General features: G+C 36.5%; 1 pseudogene; it reads left to right on the top strand.

Annotated features, from left to right (window-relative positions):
- The first annotated feature begins 4,645 nt into the window (after positions 1 to 4,645).
- Positions 4,646 to 15,871, top strand: LOC124971189 (ankyrin repeat domain-containing protein 46-like; annotated as a pseudogene).
- Positions 15,872 to 17,007: the final 1,136 nt, after the last annotated feature.

Here is a 17,007-nt window from a genome sequence, read left to right as displayed (position 1 = left end):
GGATTTATGAGCATTGATCTTGTAACCTGCTACTTTACTGAATTCACTTATGAGTTCTAAAAGTTTTCTGGTGGAATTTCCAGGTTCCTCTAAATATATAATCATGTCATCAGCGAACAGGGATAGTTTGAGTTCTTCTTTTCCTATTCGTATCCCTTTAATTTCTTTGGTTTGTCTGATTGCTCTGGCTAGAGTCTCAAGGACGATGTTGAATAGAAGCTGGTGAAAGAGGGCATCCCTGCCTTGTTCCAGTTTTTAGGGGGAACGCTTTCAGTTTTTCACCATTTAGAATGATATTAGCCATGGGCTTAGCGTAGATGGCCTTTATAATGTTTAGGAATGTTCCCACTACCCCAATTTTTTCTAGTGTTTTGAGCATGAAGGGATGCTGTATTTTATCAAATGCTTTTTCTGCATCTATTGAAATAATCATGTGATTCTTAACTTTAAGTCTGTTGATATGGTGAATGACATTTATTGATTTCCGAATGTTGAAACAACCTTGCATCCCTGGGATAAAACCCACTTGATCGTGGTGCACTATCTTTTTAATATATATTTGTATGCGATTTGCTAAAATTTTGTTGAGAATTTTTGCATCGATGTTCATTAAGGATATTGGTCTGAAATTTTCTTTCCTCGATGTGTCTCTGTCTGGTTTAGGTATCAGGGTGATATTGGCTTCACAGAACGAGTTTGGTAGGGTTCCCTCCTCTTCTATTTCATGGAATAGTTTGAGGAGTATTGGAATGAGCTCTTCTTTAAAGGTTTTGTAGAACTCGGCTGAGAACCCATCTGGTCCTGGACTTTTCTTTGTTGGTAGGCTTTTGATGACCTCTTCTATTTCATTGCTTGAAATTGGTTTATTTAAGTTGTGTATGTCCTCCTCGTTCAGTTTAGGTAGTTCATATGTCTCTAGAAATTTGTTGATGTCTTCGAGGTTTTCTGTTTTGTTGGAGTATAGATTTTCGAAATAGCTTCTAATTATGTTTTGTATTTCACTCGTGTCTGTTGTGATGTTTCCTTGTTCATTCCGAATTTTAGTAATTTGAGTTTTCTCCCTCTTTCTCTTTGTTAGTGTGGCTAAGGGTTTATCATTTTATTTATTTTTTCAAAGAACCAACTATTTATTTTATTAATTTTTCCGATTGTTTCTTTTGTTTCGATTTCGTTGATTTCGGCTCTGATTTTAACTATTTCCTGTCTTCTACTACTTTTGGTATTGGTCTGCTCTTCTTTTTCTAGTGCTTTGAGCTGTAGTGTTAACTCGTTTATTTGTTGATTTCTACTTCTTTTTTTGAATGCACCCCATGAAATAAATCTTCCTCTAAGTACTGCTTTCATAGTGTCCCAGAGATTTTGATATGATGTGTCTTTGTTCTCGTTTACTTCTAAGAATTTTTTTATTTCCCTCCTGATGTCTTCTGTTATCCATTCATCATATAATAGTGTATTATTTAGTCTCCAGGTATTGGAGAAGTTTCTGTTTTTTATTCTGTCATTTATTTCTAATTTCAATCCATTATGATCTGATAGAGTACAAGGTAGTATCTCTATCTTCTTGTATTTACTAACAGTAGCTCTGTGGCATAAAATATGGTCTATTTTAGAGAAGGATCCATGTGCTGCTGAGAAGAAAGTGTATTCATTCTTTGTTGGATGGTATATTCTATATATGTCCGTTAAGTCTAAATTGCTGATTGTGTTGTTGCGATCTATAGTTTCTTTATTCAATTTTTGTTTGGACGATCTATCCAGTGGTGAGAGAGGTGTGTTAAAATCGCCTAGTATTATTGTGTTGTAGTCTATTTGATTTCTGGAATTGAGAAGGATTTGTTTGACGTACGTGGATGAGCCAATGTTCGGGGCATAGATATTTATGATTGTTATGTCTTGCTGATTTATGCTTCCCTTAAGCAGCATGTAATGTCCTTCTTTATCCCTTCTGATTAGTTTTGGTTTGAAGTCCACATTATCTGAGATGAGGATGGATACTCCAGCTTTTTTGCTGTGTCCGTGTGCATGGTATGTTTTTCCCCATCCTTTCACCTTTAGTCTATGGGTGTCTCTTTCTATGAGATGAGTCTCTTGCAGGCAGCATATTGTTGGATTTTTCTTTTTAATCCAATCTGCCAGTCTGTGTCTTTTGATTGATGAATTCAGGCCATTAACATTCAGGGTTATTATTGTGAAATGATTTGTATTCCCAGTCAATTGACTCATATTTGTTTTTGACATGATTTGGTTTCTCCTTTATTTGGCTATTCCTTTAGGCTAGCGCCTCCTGTTGCTGATTTGCATCGTTGTTTTTCATCTCTTCCTCATGGAATATTTTGCTGAGAATGTTCTGTAATGCTGGCTTTCTTTTTGTAAATTCCTTTAGCTTTTGTTTATCATGGAAGGATCTTATTTCATCGTCAAATTTGAAGGTAAGTTTTGCTGGGTATAAGATTCTTGGTTGGCATCCATTTTCTTTCAGGGCTTGGTATATGTTGTTCCAGGCCCTTCTAGCTTTTAGGGTCTGGATTGAAAAATCTGCTGATATTCTTATTGGTTTCCCTCTGAATGTAATTTGATTCTTTTCTCTCGCGGCCTTTAAAATTCTGTCTTTATTTTGTATGTTAGGTATTTTCATAATAATGTGCCTTGGTGTGGGTCTGTTGTAATTTTGTATGTTTGGAGTTCTATAAGCCTCTTGTACTTGGTTTTCCATTTCATTCTTCAGATTTGGGAAATTTTCTGTTATTATTTCATTGAATAGATTGTTCATTCCTTTGGTTTGTTTCTCTAAGCCTTCCTCAATCCCAATAATTCTCAAATTTGGCCTTTTCATGATATCCCATAGTTCTTGGAGATTCTGTTCATGATTTCTTACCATCTTCTCTGTTTGTTCAACTTTGTTTTCAAGGTTAAATATTTTGTCTTCAATGTCTGAGGTTCTGTCTTCCAGGTGTTCTATCCTATTGATTATGCTTTCTATGGAGTTTTTAACTTGGTTTATTGTTTCCTTCATTTCAAGGATTTCAGTTTGGTTTTTTTTCAGTATCTCTAACTCTTTATTGAAATGATCTCTTGCTTCCCGTATTTGGTCTTTTAACTGTTGATTGGTGCGATCATTTAATGCCTGCATTTGCTCTTTCATCTCCTCCTTCAATGCCTGCATTTGCTCTTTCATCTCCTCATTAGCTTCCCTGATCGTTTTAATTACGTACATTCTGAACTCCCTTTCTGACATTTCTTCTGCTGTGCTGTCATTGGGTTTTATTGATGTAGTATCTAGGTTTGTTTGGGACATTTTCTTCCCTTGTTTTCTCATAATGGTCAGTTGTCAGTGGGACCCTGAGATATTGCAGTTTTCCACTATTGGCTTATAGTGTCCCAGTTGATTTCCAGTGTATCACCTCCCAGCCTTCAGTAGCCTGATGTCTTGGAGGAATCTGATAAAGCAGCTCATTCGAAGAATACTTCCCCTAGCCCCCTACTGGTTCCACGTTTTGGAACTGGCTCTGTGCGGAAATGCTCTCACTGTGGGCCTGCACCGTGCAGCTGGCCGTGTGGGAAGAGCCCACTGCCGGAGTGTGGAAGACTACCTTGGGAAGACTCAAGCTGCCCTGCCCGGCTCCGATAAGCCACCTCTATCTGGGCCTGCCACCCGGGCCGAGCTTTACCCAGTGGGCAGACTCACCCGTGGCTCCACTTCAGTCCGAGTCTCTCAATGCCTCCCCTTCTTAACTCCTGCGATCTGGAGCGAATGGGGGTGCAGTCTCCCTCTAGGCCGCCATCTTGGATCGCCCCGTGAAGAGAGCCCGCAGCCGGAGTGGGCAGAGCCGCCTGAAGAGGTCTCCGGCTGCCCTGCCCTTATCCCTGGGGCTGTTTGCAGATCGAGGTTCTCCGCTGGTTCTTTGCAGGAGTACACTGCGCTGCGGCAGCTCCGGGACTCGGAGCCTGCTCTGTTCAGAAAGTCTCTCCCTAGTGGGCCAGTTCTGTTCCGAGAACCTGGAGAAGCTGGCTGTGTGGGTGGGCAAAGAATTTTTCTTGCTTTTCTCCTTGCCATTTGATTCCTTGACCAATAAATTACTGTAAGTAAGATATGCATTTTTCTCTGATGTTGTCCTTCAGATCTCGGGCAACACCATTCTTCTTCTCTTCCACACCTTCACATTTATTCTACAGCACAGGCTCACATCCACCGATCTGACCATTGGTCTCATGGCTCCATTTCACCTAGAGGTGCTGCTCATCATGGAACTCATAGCTACAGATGTTCTTTTGTCTCAGTATTTGGGGGAAGACATCAAATGTAAATGTAAATGTAGTCTACTTGCACAGGTTGTTGAGGGGATTCTCAATTTGTGTCACCTGCCAGCAGATTTTACCCCAGATGTTCAACCTCAGCTCCAGAAAACCTCCTGCTTGGCAAAGCTCAAACAGAAGTCCACAACAGAAACCATGTATCTTCTTTTCCTGTGGGTCTTCTACATGTCAGTCAGTGCTCAATTCTCACTCTGCTGTTAAAAATTCCATGGTCAATATGCATGGTCTTATATTTATTACTGTATCCTACACAATTTTACCCATAACTTATTTTCTTCAGCATTTATTTTCTACATTGGGAATATTCAGTGATGTGTCTTTTATGGGACTCATGGACCTCTTGTGTGGGTACACGGTGAACCTCTTGTGCAAGTGTAAGAGGTAGTCTCAGCACCTTCACAGTACCATCCTCTCTTTAACTGCATCCCCAGAACAAAGAGACACACAGCCCATTTTGTTGTTCATGGATTTATGTTCTTGTACAGTTAGGACTGAATTATCTCCTCTTCAAGAATTATGCAAAACAATGGCCCAGTCTATCATTCTAACTGCATCATGGTGGTTAGCAGCTATCCACAATTAGTTCTTTGTTGTTAATCACTACTGAAATGATTTATGAATTTTTGAAATCCTTACAGTATATAATTATTAAATGATGGATGAGTTCTGTTAATGAGCCTCTGAACAGTTTTGTAATCATGACATAGTCTGTGTGTATTTTAGGTTAAATACATACATGGTTTTATAATTTTTAGATAAATTGTTTTCCCTCGGTACATGTGGATTGGAAATATGAAATAGATAGTTAAATCATTTACCTCTGAGTTGACCCAAAATTCTACATTTCTGCATGATATCAGGAAGGGATAATTGGGAGGTGCCTCTAAATTTCATGACTTAATTTTGCCCATACTGATATATACATAAAAATGTACAGCACCTATTATAAGTCAATAGTCTCAGTAGTCTGTTTTTACCTAATTAAATATTTTAAGATTTATCAGTATAAATTAATATATGGTCCATTAACTGTATTTCCATGTGCTCAGCAGGAAAAATAATGAATTCAGGGATTGAAACTAGTATTTGTATTCCTATTCTTATAGTTGGGTCATTTACAGTTGCCCATGTTAAAAACAACACAATGTCCCAAGTAGATAAATCTATAATTAATGTCTGGCCTGGAATTATTTGACTTTCACCAGGAAGGAAATAATGGCATATGGTTCACCACACATGAGACATCAAGACTCTGTGTCAAGTTCAATGTATCACAAAAGAAAAAAAACTACTGTAATATTTCACATGTACAAAATAGAGTTAGATTCTTCTAATTTATAAGATCAGAAAACAGAGTGGCAGGTTTTAGAGACTCAGAAAGAAAGAATGACAATGGGAAATTCTGGCTTGATTGACATAGTTAGATTTTGAAAAATAAACAATACTGGGGATGGCTGGTAGTTATAGTTTCAAAATAATATGAACGCAGTTAATACCACTAAAAATTAAAATGTTTACTCTTACATCATATATTCTTTCTGTCATAAACATAGAAATAATAACATGACACTGGATGTAGCTCAGTGGTAAAGCATACTTGTGTTCAATTCCCAGGAGCAAAAGTTTTAACTGTAAATAAGAACTTAAGCATGAATTATAGTCAAATGCATGGGAATAAACATAACAAGGGATGTCAAAGACATTAACGCTGAAATATCTTACTATGTTGAGAGAAATTAAATCAGTTACAAATAGTTGGAAAAGCATCCTATGTTCATGGATTGAGAGAAACAATATTGTTAAAACATCCATACTATTCAAAGCAATCTACAGAAGGAGGCCATGAAGACTTCTATAGGACAAAGAAGGCATCAAATTTCTTGGGTATTACATACATGTAGTAACTAACACATTGTGATTCTGGAAAAAGAGTAAACATACAGACAAATGAAACAGGAAGGAAAACCCAGAAAGAAGTCCATACGTACAACATCAAACCCTCACTCTTTTAATTTATTTCACCCAGAAATATATCCATACATACACAATCACCCTTTCATTATAGATGGCAAGAATCTGTAATGGGAAAGATGAGCCTTTTACTCGTTTTACGGTCTATTCAGCAGATGATGCTCGTGAAACTTCATATCACATACAGAAGAAATTAGAACTTTAACTTACATCATACTAAAGAAGACATCAAGACAAATTAAAGATTGACGTGTGGTACCTGAATCTACAATACTCCTATAAGAATATGTGGGATACATTTATCAATCTCTATCCACTTTCTCACACCTAAGGTGTTAGATGTACTAATGGCTCTGGTTTTACAATTACACAGTGTATGAATGTATGAAAATATCATACTGCTGACCATAAATAGGTGCTAGTATTATGGGTCAATCCAAAATTTATTATAAATTTTTATTCTAAGTAGTCATGCATGACAGCAGCATGCATTTATGTATTTTGATAAATCATAAGCAAAGGAGTATAATTTCTCATATTCTGAGGTAATAATGTGTTACCCTCTACTGTTGCTTCTACCCCATACCCCTTCCCTGCTTTACAGTCCCCTCTACCTAATCTAAAGAAACTGTTTTTCCCTAGCACAGTCCCCTTATAGTGTATTACCATTCGCGTGTTCAAGCAAACATTCAACCTTTGGTTTTTTGGGTTTGATGTATTATGCTTAGCTTGATATTTTCCAACACCATCTATTTCCCAGCAAATGCCATAATTTCATTTTTCCTTAATGCTGCATAATATTCCTTCACACACACACAACATTTTCTTTATTCATGTGTAGAAGGACACCAAGATAGTTACATAGTGTAGCTATTGTGAGTTGAGCTGCTATAAACATTGATGTGGCTCTATCACTCAAAAAATTTAACACCAAAAAATAAACCCAGTTAATAAGATGGCAAAGGAACTGAATAGACAATTCACAGAATAAGAAATACAGTTGACCAACATGTATCTGAAAAAATGTTCATCATCTCTTAGCAAGTAGAGAAATGCAAATCAAAATTACTCTAAGATTTCATCTCACTTCAATCAGAATGGCAATTATAAAGAATACAAGCAACAATAAATATTGGTGAGGATGAGGGAGAAAAGGTACACTCATACATTTGCTGGTAGGAATACAAATTGGTGCAAGCACTGTGGAAATCAATTTGGATATTCCTCAGAACACTTGGAATGAAACCACAAATTGACTCAATTATTCTGTTCCTCAGTTTATATCAAAAGGACCTAAAATCAGAATACTACAGTGATGTAGTCAAATCAATGATTTTTTTTATCTTATATTGCATTTATTGATTTGTTTTTGTGATGATGGGGCTGAAACCAAGGGTTATGCACAGGCTAGGCAATGCCTCTACACAGACCTACATACCAAGCTAAATACAAAAAAAATTTTAAAAATTAAGTCTGAGAAAAAGTTTAAAAGAAACAAAATAGGTGTGGGGGTATATACCTGTAATTCCAGGGACTTCAGAGAATGTGGCTGCTTTCATCTAGGGATAACAAGATCTGATATAATATTACCAAGGTCCCTGGAGGCAATGTTATTTCTGAGATATCTCTGCTAGGTGTGCCAATAGCCAACATCTTGTCACAGAGGCAGGAGAGAGCCTTGCAAGGGGTCAGTAGGTTGGAAGAGGGATATCAGGGCATCTTGATTCCAGCTCACCCAAACAACCTGCCCAGCACCACTGGGATTTCAGACAACATGGGAGCATTTCCTGGGACCTGACATGAACCTGCTCCACAGCTTCTTCCCTCATAGAGCATCCACTGGTTTCCTGGTACGACTGGTTTGACAATCAACCAGGCCAGGCAGCTCCTCAATCACCAGGCTCCCAATCACCCCATAGCCAGTAACATGGCCCAGCACTTGCAGCTACATGGCTGGTCCACAGCTCTCAATACCTGGTCTTGATCTGCCCAAGACAGAAAAATTTTCCTGAACAGGCACCCAGATTCCAGCACTCAGCCCCCAGGACCTCTAGGGAGAGAAGTTCCTGATTAGTAAGTCAAAAGGGTAGAGGCAGGAGAGATACAATTTAGAGACTAAATTAGAGACCAGGAACTGTGGAGCCCACAAGTGAGGTAAAAGGCAAAGACCAGGGTCCTGAATCACATGAGTGGACCCCAAAGTAGAGTCCTTGGTTGAAATCTTCCAGTAGGACAGGCAATTGCTATACCACACCTCCAGGAGTCTGACCTCCAAGTGTAGTATTCCCACTGTAGTAACTTTTACCATCCTAGGGTGGAGTTACCAACAAACTTCAGAAATCCACACTTATCAGATGAGAAGGGAAACAGAAGATATTGATTTCCAATGGAAATAACTGTTCACTCTTTCTTCTAGGCTCCTTTTTAATGCCTATTTTTTTTTCTTTCCCTGCGCTCACATCCCCAACATTTGTGAAATAAACTACTTTTCATTCTTCGGGATTGGAATTTGAGTGGCGTATTACACTTTGGTTGTATAATCTTTTATTTTTTTCATGTTTCTCTCTTTCCTATTTCACTCACTCTACCTTCCTTTTATTTGTTTCCTTGGAGTCTCTTTCTCATTTCTTCTGCTAACAACCAACTTCTTTTGTTTCCTCTTTCACATTTTCTATGATCAAACATCTCTATAATCTCACCTCCTACCTCTTTAATATCACATCCTACACCCTCTCCTGTTCTCTATCCACCATTAGAAATCATAGACCTTCTTGAAAACCTAATATTTATGTTGTAGATAATTGAACACATCACCTTTGCCTATTGTAACAAAACTTTTAATATTTTAAGAAGGAATATTTTGTTTAAGATTCCTATAATTTTTTTATTGTAAACAAATGGGATACATGTTGTTTCTCTATTTGTACATGGAGTAAAGGCAAACCATTTGTGTAATCAGAAATTTACATAATGTTTGATTCATTCTGCTATTTTTCCCTCCCCATCTCTCCCACCCCTCTTTTCCCTCTATGCAGTCCTTCCTTCATTTTTGCCACCCTCCCTAACCCTAACCCTAAACCTATCACTAAACCTAACACTAATCCCTCCCACCCCCCATTTTGTGTCATCATCCACTTATCAGCGAGATCATTTGTCCTTTGGTTTTTTGAGATTGGCTTATCTCACTTAGCATGATATTCTCCAATTTCATCCATTTGCCTGGAAGTGACATAATTTTATCTTTCCTTATGACTGTGTAATATTCCATTGTATATATATACCACAGTTTCTTTATCCATTCATCAATTGAAGGACATCTAGGTTGGCTCCACAATCTGGCTATTGTGAATTGAGCAGTTATGAACATTGATGTGGCTGTGTCTCTGTAGTATGCTGATTTGAAGTCCTTTGGGTATAGACCAAGGAGTGGGATAGCTGGGTCCAATGGTGGTTCCATTCCAAGCATTCTGAGGAATCTCCACACTGCTTTCCAGAGTGGATGCACTAATTTGCAACCCCACTAGCAATGTATGAGTGTACCTTTTTCCCCACAACCTCAGATAATGAAGACAAAATATTTCATCTTGAAAATAAAGTTCACTACAAAGAGAAGATTGAAAGAAATCATGAACAGAACCTCCAAGAATTATGAGATAACGTGAAAAGGCCAAATTTAAGAATTACTTGGATTGAGAAAGACCCAGAGTTACAAATCAAATGAATGAAGAATCTGTTCAATGAAATACTGTCAGAAAATTTCCAAAACCTGAAGAATGAAATGGAAAATCAATTACAATAGGCTTACAGGAAAGCAAATGTATAAAATTACACCAGACCCACACTAAGGCATATTATAAAGAAAAAGTCTAACATACAAAATAAAGATAGAATTTTAAAGCCTGTGCAAAAAAACCATCAGATTACATATATGGGGAATCCAATATGATCATTAGCAGATTTCTCAATGCAGACACTAAAGACTTGGAGGTTCTGGAACAACATATTTCAAACTCTAAAATAATATGGAAACCAAACAAAAATCTTATACCCAGCAAAACTAACATTCAGATTTGATGATGAAATAAAATCTTTCCATGATAAACAAAAGTTAAAAGAATTTACAAATTGAAAGCATGAACTACTGAACACTCTAAGAAAATTACTCCACAAGGAGGAAATGAAAAACAATGAGTTAGCAGAGGGAGAAACTACACTACAGAAAAAGTCAATCAAAGGGGAAACCAAGTCAAGTTCAAAACCAAAAATGAACTCCTATTAAGAGCTTTGCCTCATTCTTTACAATCATTGGAATATTCTCCAATATAAATTCTCTGGCAGTAAGAAAGGGTTGCGTTGAAAATCTTTGCTACAGTCCATACATTTGTATGATCTCTCATCACTATAAACATTGTGATTTTTAATAAGAGTTGTGCAGTCCTTAAAGCCTTTGCAACACTCTTTACATTCATCATTAAGAATCCTGTGGTGTTGAATAAGATGTGAGCTCTGAATAAATGCTTTTCCACATTATTTGCATTTATATATGGCTTCCCTCCAGTATGAACAGTGTGCTGTTGAGTAACAGTTGAGATGAATTTCAAATGTTTGCCTCATTCATTACATTTGTATGGTCTCTCATCCCTATGAATCCTTTGGTGTCTAATAAGGGTTTCACTGTACTTAAAATCTTTGCCACATTCCTTACATTCATATGGTCTCTCATCTATATGAATCCTGTAGTGTCGAGTCAAGGTTGAAACGTAAAAAAATGCTTTCCCACATTCTGTACATTTGTACAGTTTCTCTCCAGTATGAATATTCTTGTGTTGAATAAGGGCTCTATTACACTTAAAGCCTTTGCCACATTCCTTACATTCATATGGTCTCTCATCCATATGAATCTCCTGGTGTACAATAAGGGCTCTAATACTCTTAAAGCCTTTGCCACATTTCTTACATTCATATGGTCTCTCATCACTATGAACACTCTGGTGTCCAGTGAAGCTTGAAAGTTGTGTAAATTCTTTCCCACATTTTGTACATTTGTAGGGCTTCTCTCCAGTATGAATCCTCCGGTGTTGAATAAGGCCTGAGATGTATTTAAAACCTTTTTCACATTCTGTACATTTGTATGGTCGCTCATCACTATGAATCCTCTGATGCCTAGTAAGTTTTGAGGTGGAAATAAATGCCTTTCCACGTTCTTTACAAGTATAGTCCTTCTCTCTAGCATGATTGTCCTTGTGTTTAGTAAGGCATGACCTTCGATTAAAACCTTTACCACAATCTTCACATCTGTAGGGTTTGTCAATACTGTGATAAAGTCTTGAGAAATCTTTAAATGCTTTAATGCATTTCTTAAATCTGTATGGCATTTTTCCTACATGAATTTTCTTGCACTGATTAATTCTTGTGATTTTATTTAAAATTCTTCCACATTGTTGATATTTGCAATCCTGTCCGTGAATATGGATGCTTGGAATGATAAATTTTGAGAACTGATGACATACTTGTTTGCATTTGTTGCCTTTGTAAAGCTTCTTTGTAATATGATCACAATGATATTTTCTAGAATTTAAAAAATATTAAATATTTGTGAGTTTCACTGCATTTCTTATATTTTTCACCAATAAAAATGCACTCATATTTATTTAGGGTATTGTACTAGCTAAAAGGTCTTGAAAGTTTTATGATAAATATAGAATTATCACCCAATAGATAGACCTGGATTGTTTACCAAGTAATATGGTATAACTAAAGATCTTCTTACATTCATCAAAGTGTTACCTTTGGACACAACAAAGGAATGTTGGTTGAATGTACAACAACTAATGCTTTGTTATGTTAAAAAAAACTGATCATACTTAGTAATTTATTTTATATTCAGTAATATAGATTTATAATACTAAATCTATTCTCTACAAAAATATTTGAGTAAGAATTTAAACAAATTGTACATTTCAAATGTTCATTGTTATGAACTGAAGCATGCAATAGATTTTATTTCATATTTTCCAAATTTTATTTCCCATTTTTATTTTTTATTATTACTTATTTTTTTTACTTTATTTTTATTGTACACAAATGAGATACATACTGTTTCTCTGTACATGAAGTAAAAGCATACCATTTGTGTAGTCATACTTTTGCACAGGATAATAGTGTTTCATTCATTGCATAATTTTTTCACTTCCCCCCACCCATCCCACCCCTCTTTTCCCTCTATAAAGTTCCTCTTTCCTCCATTCTTACCTCCTTCCCACCCCCCCACTATATGTCATCATCCACTGTTCAGGGAGATCATTTGTCCTTTGGATTTTTTGAGATTGGCTTATCTCACTTAGCATGATATTCTCCAATTTTATCCATTTGCCTGTAAGGCCATCATTTTATTATTCTTTATGGCTGTGTAATATTCCATTGTATTTATATACCACAGTTTCTTTATCCATTCATCAATTGAAGGACATCTAGGTTGGTTCCACAATCTGGCTATTGTGAATTGAGCAGCTATGAACATTGATGTGGCTTCATCTCTAATATATGCTGATTTTAAGTCCTTTGGGTATAGGCCAAGGAGTTGGATAGCTGAGTCAAATGGTGGTTCCATTCCAAGTTTTCTAGAGAGTCTCCACACTGCTATCCAGAGTGGCTGCACTAATTTGCACACCGGCAATGTGTGACTGTACCATTTTCCCCACATCCTCATCATTTCAAAAGGCTATGTTATCAAAAATTCAATGGAGATAAATTTTCAAGACATTCAAAACCTTCCGCAAAACTGATTAACAAAATTAAGGTATTTTCTGAGACTTCATATATTCTTGATATCGATTTGTGATAAAAAAATTTACTTTGTAGCTATCTCACAACTATTATATTCACCATAACAATTGTCCTGAACATTACTCTCCTCCACACATTTCCATTCTTTCTTTAAGAATACATTCTCAATGCCACAGTTTCCATACCTTCCCTTTATCACCTGATGGAATGAACATTTTATTCCCAGCTCTGATGAAAATTCTTGGGTTTGATGAGAATATATCACTGAAATAAATCAAAGAAATAAATTATTTTACTTGCTATACTTTGTGAATATACTTTGCAAAAAAAGAGAAGTTAATATTATCAGAAAGGGAACAGTAAAGCAAATTCAAGATTGTAATGAATTGATAGATTAAAAAACCAAAAACCTAATAAATAAATGGGTAAAATATTTTAACATGTCCTTCTCAAAAGAAGAAATAGGAAGGATCATCAAATATATTTAAAAAATGGACAATATATCTAGTAAGTAGAGAAATGCAAAATAAGATACTAAGATTCCCCCATACTCCACTCAGAATGGGAATTACCAAGAATACATGTAGCAACAAATGTTGACACAGATGAGGGGAAAAATAGGATGGAAAACTGGAGCAAGCAGAATGGAGATTCCTCAAAAATAAGGGATGAGCATTGGTGACTGAGGCAGCAGGTTCATAAGTTCAAAACCAGTCTCAGGAACATAGTGAGGCCCTTAGCAACTCTGTGAGATCCTGTCCCTAAATAAAACATTAAAAGGGCTGGAGAGGCAATTCAGTGGTTAAGCACCTCTGGGTTCAATTCCTGGTAAAAACAAACTAGGAATGGAACCAGTGTTTGACCCAGTTATGCCAATTCAACATATCCAATGTATTTAAAATGAGCATAGTGCAGTGACAGTCACAATAATGTTTACAACAGCACAATTCACAGTAACTAAGGTATGGAACAAACCTAGAAGCACATCACCAAATGAATGAATAAAGAAATTGTGGCAGAGGGAGGGTAGGAATGGAAAAGACAGTAGAATAAATCTACCATAATTTTTCTATGTATACATATGACAATCCATAAGTGAATTTCACCAGCATGACCACCCACAAGAATTGGTCCTAATTAGAATAACATATATCCCATGCTTGTAAAATTTTATCAAAATGAATGTGAATGTCATATATTACTAAGAACAAATAAAGAAATTTCATAAAATGTCACTGAAAAAATTGACTTGTGAGAGCTTCCAAAACTTTCTTTGATTTTACAGAACCACAGATGAGAACAATAGGGAGAGTCACGTAGTAAAGAAAAGGAAAATGTGTTACTTTGATCAACACAGTCATTCCCAAAAAACAGTAGGACATTGTGCAATAAGAAAAAACTATCAACCCCCATTCTCCCATGAGCAAAAGGGAAGTGTAAAACAAACAAACAGCTATGACTTTCTTGACAACTTTATGCAAATTAGTTTTTGTCTCCGCAGAGAACTGGAGATAACAGGTAAATTTTGGATGACAGTGCCAAAGAATGATTCATCATGGGTTTAAACAATTATTGCTTAAGAAGAAATATGTGCATTTACAGCGGGAGAAATGTACACACACATCTAGAGAAGATACAGCAAAAAACTGGTTTGAGGGGCAACAAAAGCCTATCACAGTTGATTTTAGTAGGACTTGAATGAAGTCAAAGCATAGAAATCAACAGAAAGGTCTGATTTTTTTAATATTCATACTTTTTGTTATTTATTACCTGATGACACTAATAACTTTTTATGTACTTCATGTTCTATGGCACACAAATGACAAAATATAACTAATTAATACATGCATTATTTTACATAATTAGATGTATTTTTAGTAAACTTTACATACATTCTAGTAGCACTCCTTAAAAACACAATGTACAAGTGGCTGGGCCTACTCCATCTGCAACCTGCAGAGAGGAGCTGCTGCTATCACTGCTGCTTGTCTCGCAAATTCTTGCTGATATATTAGTGAATGCTTTGTTGAACCTGCTTCAGAATTGAGAGAAACTGCTGAGTGACCACTAGAGGAAAGGTCTCATCTTACAGCTGACCCATATTCCATACACATTAGAACAAATTCCTAGGTTTTGGAAATGATTCTTCTCAAACTAATATGCCATTGCTAAAAGCCTGTATTGATGGAGATCTTACCTATTCTAAGAGACTTCTGGAAAGTGACTTTGACTCAAATATCCATGACAGCAGAGGCAGGACAGAACCTTCACCTTGCAGCAGCCCGAGGGAATGTAGCCATTTGCCAACTGTTGCATATGATGACTGCTGAACTGCTGGCCACAGATTATCAAGGAAACACAGCTCTTCACCTCTGTGGCCATGTGGATTCCATTCAATTCTTATGAGTTCCAGAATTGATACATGCAATCATCAAGGTGCAACTCCTTTAGTTCTGACAAAGTGCAGGGGAGTGAATAAAGATGTCATCTGATTGCTGGAATCTTTGGAAGAACAGGAGGTAAAAGGTTTTCACAGAAGTTCCCACTCAAAACTGGATGCCATGCAGATGGCTAAGAGCGAAAGTACCACAGAAAGCCATTCTCTCCTTATCCCACTCTACAGCCAGGTGAAGGGGTCTTGTCCAGCTTTCAAACCACTTGGCAGGAATTTGTAGAGGACCTGGGCTTGTGGAGGGTCCTGCTCCTGATCTTTGCCATTGCTTTGCTGTCTCTTGGCATTGCCTACTATGTGAGTGGAGTGCTGCACTTCATGGAAAACCAGCCTGAACTGGTGCATTAAAGGAGCTCAAAGAGGTGAGGCCAATGCCTATTTCTTGGCTCCCAACCTTGATTCCTACTTTCTTAAATTTTTTCTCAAAATTTTGCTTAGTGCAAGGCAGTGAGGGCTGAACATTTTTCTTTAGGCACTTTCACTTATTGTAATCCTTTAGAAGAATAATGTGTTCATTTGAACTTCATACTGTAGTCAACTATAGTGCATCCTAATGCTACCTCTGACTCAACCTGACTTCTTAAGAAAATCTACCCATAACCTTGAGTGATAAAAACACAGAAATGACTAAAGAATAGAAGCTAAAGGAAGAGAGTAGAAGTCCTTAGGATAGAAACCTTACCATTATCTCGAACCGACTGAAGTATCCAAAAAGAAAAAAGCCCTTTTAAATATAAATATTTATAAATATAAATATTTCCTTTATAAATCTTTTGGTTAGTGGGTTCAGTTTTGTTTATTTTTGCAAGAGCTCCTTTTTTCATTTGATTTACTTTATCTTGGGAGAGGACAAAACCTTTGAACTCCTGTATGTCAAATTAATATGGTAAGAATCTGTTTGGTTTCTTTCAATATATTGAAGTCTAATAACAAACCAAACAAAACTTTCAAAATGAGCTATATATTCTTCAGAAACAGATTGATTTAATCTTTGTTTTAGGGTGATTTTGTGTTTTGGTTTTGTTTTTGGAGGGTTTTTTATTTTTATTTTTTTATTGTAAACAAATGGGATACATGTTGTTTGTTTGTACATGGCGAAAAGGCATACTATTTGTTTAATCATAAATTTACATAGGGTAATATTGTTTGATTCATTGTTATTTTTCCCTTCCCCCAACCCCTCCCACCCCTCTTTTCCCTCTATACAGTCCTTCCTTCCTCCATTCTTGGCCCCCTCCCTAACCCTAACTCTAACCCTAACACTAACCCCTCCCACCCCCCATTATGTGTCATCATCCACTTATTAGCAATATCATTTGTCCTTTGGTTTTTTTTAAGATTGGCTTATCTCACTTAGCATGATATTCTCCAATTTCATCCATTTGCCTGCAAATGCCATCATTTTATCTTTCTTTATGGCTGAGTAATATTCCATTCTATATGTATGTCACAGTTTCTTTATACATTCATCAATTGAAGGACAT

Source organism: Sciurus carolinensis, chromosome 19, assembly GCF_902686445.1.
Source record: "Sciurus carolinensis chromosome 19, mSciCar1.2, whole genome shotgun sequence".
NCBI lineage: Eukaryota > Metazoa > Chordata > Mammalia > Rodentia > Sciuridae > Sciurus > Sciurus carolinensis.
The sequence above is the reverse complement of the archived record's forward strand: the minus strand, read 5'-3'. Positions and strand labels throughout refer to the sequence as shown.